This window comes from Crocodylus porosus, unplaced genomic scaffold, assembly GCF_001723895.1.
Source record: "Crocodylus porosus isolate Cpor-Errol unplaced genomic scaffold, CroPor_comp1, whole genome shotgun sequence".
NCBI classification, from domain to species: domain Eukaryota; kingdom Metazoa; phylum Chordata; order Crocodylia; family Crocodylidae; genus Crocodylus; species Crocodylus porosus.
In genome coordinates, this window is record NW_017728918.1 from 67,148,697 (window position 1) to 67,154,021 (window position 5,325).

Genomic DNA, 5,325 nt, shown 5'->3' on the forward strand with positions numbered 1-5,325 from the left:
CTGGCAGGAGCTCGAGACGGGATCATGCCCATTTATTCCCCCCCATTGTATCACACCGGCTGGGCCCACGGGTTTATATGCAACAAAAGTTAATCAGTGTGGCCCCCACCCTGCCCTTGCCCAGGGGCAGAGGTGGCTCCCCCCCGCCAGTTTGCAAAGTTTGCCCCCGAGCCGGGAACTGACCCGCGCTTTACCGCAGAGCTGAGTCTGGCCGACTCCCGGCGGCGCGGGCCCGGGACCTGCTTTCAGCAGCCCTGCGAGTAGCGCCGCGGCTCCTCCAGCTCCGCCGCGCACAGGGCATCTCCAGCGCGGACCGGACTTCACGCTCCAGCTCGCGCCCGCCTCCAACCTACAAGTGACATTTGCATTGGGAAAGCAGGGACTTACGGTTCCCCGGGACAGCATTTGAACTTAAAAATGTAACATCGGACAAGTCTATGTAATATATATATATATTCATACAGCATCTATAAAATGTGATATAATGTATTGTGCCCATCTTAATACATAATATATATTATAGCATATAATGTGATACGTTATGTATTATATTGCGTACCTCTTATCTAATACATACTATTTGATATATTGTATATATCTTATCTAATGAATAATGTACATTATAATATATATGTGATATGTTGTGTACGTCTGATCTAATGCATAATGTATATTATAATATATATTATGTGGTATACTCTGTACATCTTGTCTAATGCATAGTGTGTATTATAATATATGTGATATATTGTGTATATCTAACACATAATATAAATGTGATATATTATATATATCTTATCTGATGCATAATGTATACTAGATATTGTTATGCACAATATAATGTCTCACATAATATATAGTATACATTATACATTAGATAAGATATACACGATATAATATATAATGTATACCCTATCTAATACATAATGTATACTGTATATTGTGAGATATTGTACATTATATTGTGTATTTTAATCTAATGCATAATGTATATTATAATAAATTGTGATATATTATATAATATGTGATATATTATATAATATAAATAACGCACACATATACATACTTACACATATTATATATACATATTATATATATGCAAACATATATATACATAATATATATATATCTACACACACACATATTCAGCTGCTCACATTAATTCTCCTTTTCTTCTTTGCTGCCAAAGGAACATTTTATTTACATACATAGCGAGTTGTTATTAAAAACAGTGTTTAGCGTGGATTTCAAAGCAGCCCTTCAATTCTTCTTCTCTAAAAATAAGTAATGGTGCACTGGAGCTGTAATTAAAAATATGTATAGATTTACACATATATTAAACTAACCCTCGTAAAAGCACTGACATGAGCGCAGTCACTTGAGATGCCCACTATCATCACATTGAGATGCCCTCGATTTAAGGGAGGAATCCTTTTGTTTTTTCCCAGTGAGTCAATTATTGAAGGGAAGGTGGAGACGATACACTCCGCTGTCCCAGAGAAGTGAAAAAAACCCCATTTTCCTGAAGTTTTTTTTTTTTTTTTTAATATAGTAGCGTGCGACGTTGCCACTGGAGCAAGAAAGTATTGCTTATTACAAGTAAATAGAAGAGAAATGAGTCCTGGCGTCCAGAACTATGGAAGCAATCGCCCGACTGGCTGTGAGGGGCTGCCGGGCAGCGGGTACTAATGTGTGCCGCTGCTCCCCGCCTGCAGTCAGGCTCCTCCGGGTGCCCTTCGAGCTACTGCAGGGGCCCCGGGGCTGAGATGCTGGGTTGCCTTCTACCAAGCCCAGCTGCTGCTTATGTCCTTCAGTTTACTGATGCCACTGATGTGTAAACCTGTGTGATTTCTGTAGTGCGAGGTCCGAATCCTCGAAACCTGGGAGAGTTTGGCAGGGAGAGGGGCAGGGGGGGACTGCCTAATACACACCCCAGTGGTAAATGACCCCATCAAATAATGTTAACAGTGTTTTTTGGTTGAAGTGTGTTTAATGATATTAAGGCAGAGGCGCCCGAGGAGTGTTTAATTGAACAAATAAGCAGTGGCACTGGGTAGCCTCCTTGGGAGGGAAGGTGACTTCCCCTAACCCAGCTCGGCTCTGGGAAAACCCCTCCAGCTCATGTCATTTTGCATCTATAAGGATCAAGTGAAATGTCTCGTGTCTGTCACCGAGAGGGGGCGGGGGGGGGGTTCGTTTATCTTTACGTTCAATCTGGGGCATATTAACTGCTCAGCGCTCTCAAATCTCCCTGCTCTGCCTCTTCCAACCGGGACTGAATGGATCTGTCGAGCGTTTCAAATTGAAAATGAGACGGAGAGAAAAGAGGGGGATGGCTGGAGGGCGTGGGCAGAGCTGCGGGCATCTCTTGGCTCCCAGTCCCCCCACCCCGGATCCTTGTCTAGCATGGGGGCATCTGTGGGTGGCAAGAGGGCTCCGTACCATCCCCAGGCCCGTGGGGGGCGGGTTGGAGTCAGCCCGGCTCCGATCGGCAGGTCCCACCTCCGTACGCAGGTACATGGGCTGAAACGACCGAAATATTTTCAACCCACCCAGCCGGGGCTTCTGCTTGCTGGGGAGCCTCTTCTCGGGGCAGCCCATGTGTGCGCCGGGCTGTAGGGAGAGCAAGTGGGGAGAGAAGGGCTGACCTCTGCAGAAAGGGACGGTCTGGGCAGGGCGCCGTGGGGCCCACGCGATGGGCGGCTGGGCTTTCGTTAGGCAATAGCGCTCCAGAAATGTGCTCCGTGAAGGCAGCCACCTCGGCCGGTCAGGCTGCGGCTGCGATGGACCAGTACAGCGCCTGCTCTGTGCTCCGTCGCCGCCAGCGTGTCTGCCGGGGGAGCTGGATGCGAGCGGGATCTGTCCCGATTCCCAGCCACAGGGACCCCAGGGGGTCCATCCAGGGCCAAGAGCTGGTCTCCCGAATCTGCGTGTCCGATTGCACCCGGATCCAGCTTCTCTGTGCTGGGGCCAAATCAGCCGAGCAGGGAAGAGTCCCGGGGTTTAATCCGTGCGCTGCTACATTTTGCATTTCTAGAGATTAGCAGGCACCAGATTAAGCACATCAGTTAAATTCCCCGGGCCTTCCGGGCCGGTTCCCTCCCTGCCCGGCCCCAGGCTTTGCAGCCTGACATTTTCTTTTCTTTTCTTTTCTTTTCTTTTCCAAAGTGAGGGCATTTACATTTGCAGAGCAACCTGCGGTCCATGTGCCCGCGAGGTGAGGGTCTGGAGGGGCTGCTCCAGCGAGGAGGAACAATAAAGGAAACATCCCTTTGTGACGTGTCGCTAGCGAACCTTCTGTTTCCCGACGTTCCAGGCGCCTCGGGCTCTGGCGCGCGGGGTGATGATTAACTCCATGCGGGGCCACGACACACTTACACCTCTTAGAAAATACTGCTAGGGAGACCCCACGCGAGGCGGTAGGCATCTGTTTAGGCTCAGTCTGAGGATGCTGCCGGGCAGATCGCGGCTTGTTGCCCTGCAGGGAGTGCTTTCTGCAGGTCTCTTGGAGCCTCCAACCCGGCTGTCAGAGGAGATAAATTATACTGATATAATGTATCAGTAATATATTGATCTAGCGTGGCTCAGCCTGCGGTATCTTGTCCCCCTTACAACCTGATCCTTCCCCCTTGCCCCTCCAGGGAATCCAGAATTGGGCCCCTTATTCAGCCTGGATAATTAAGTAACCCCCCCTGTGTCTTTTATTTTTGCCTTTGTGCTCTGGTAACCAGCTACCTCGCATACAACAGGGGCTGTAGGGGGAAACCAATCCGAGACTGAATCTCCATAGGTCGCCTCCCAAACCAGGCTGAGGCTTAAATGTAAAGCAGATCGGCAAGCTTCCCTTAGCCCTCCGGCTGGGTAACTACAACCTCCAGCCGCGGAGCCACAGGCCGGGGGATCGGGCTGGGGCGCGAGGCAGCCGGCGCTGGCAGGAGCCGGCCAGCCCTGCCTGCTGTGAAACCCGCCCCCGGGGTGCGGGGAAGAGGCACCCCGCGGCTGCTGCGGCCCCGGGCGCTCTGATCGCCCCTACACAAAACCCAGCTAGTCCCGGCCCGCGGGCATCGGCCGATCCGCTCCCAGCCAGGCTCCGGCTCTTTGCCGAGCACCTGGGAGCCCGCGGGCAGCTTTAGCAACGCGGTTGTCAAAACCCGGCCAGAGGAATCGGGCACTGACTCAAATAGGAGCCGTCGGGGTCTCGCTCCTGGTCAGACTGGAAAGCCTCGCACGCCTGCAGCTAGTAGGTGATTACCATTCGCTGGGATTATCCCGTGTTATCCCCTGAGTTTAAACTGCTTGCAGTTAACCGCCCCCACCTGAAAGAGGGCTGTTATACAAACGAGGGGGCTGTTACGCCTCTTTAACAGGGAGAAACGTAATGAGATGTCTGAGAGGTTTACTCCCGAGCTAAATCCGGAATATTTCTATCCGTTTCAGATTCCCACCCGTTCACCAGAGCCTTGGATCAAGACCCCAGCCGTGGGCCAGCAGTACCCGGGATGGCTGTGGGGAGCAAAGTGCCTCCAGTCCGGAGAGCTCGATCCTGGGAGCCTGGGAGGTGCGACATTCAGCAGGTCGGCGCCCGAAAGAGAGCCCCGTCCGCTGCAGCCCGGGTCTGTGGTGCACACTCAGCCCGGCTCTGCACAGCAGCAAGGCTCTCCCATTGCCCCGATCAGACGCTCATTGCCGCTTAGCCCCGTGTTGGTTTCAGATGCTGCTGCCAAGATACCCCGGGAGAGGCAGCCTGACCTCGGGAGAGCACTTGGCATTCAGGGCACCGTAAAACGCTGGGAGGTTGTATCGTCGGAGTCGGCAATGAACCGGCTCTCTCTCGCTCTCTCACACACACACTTATTACACACACACGCTCATTACACACACTCATTACTGACACACCCACTCATTACATGCTCATTACACAGACACACATGGCCATTACACAGACACACATTCATCATTACACACACTTATTACACAGACACACACTCATTACACACACACATATTGCACACACATTCTCTCACTGATTTTAATAAGCACACAGGATCCGGCCTTAGAGTCCTTGGAAGTTTTTTGCCCGTATCCCAGGATTGTCCTGTCCTCTCATGTCTGATGCATTTGGTAATGGTTTTGCCCGGTGTCACTGCGCCCCTGGCCGGCGCCAGCCCGGGCTGCAGGACAATCAGCCGTACCCCAAGAGCTGCCTGCAGACAAGACCGGAGCGCGGAGCAAACACGCGCCGGAGCTGCCGAGCAGCTTTTCAGGCTCATGCCTATCCCGGGGAATTGCTTCCCAGAACCAAAAAGCACGACCCCCCCGCGTGGA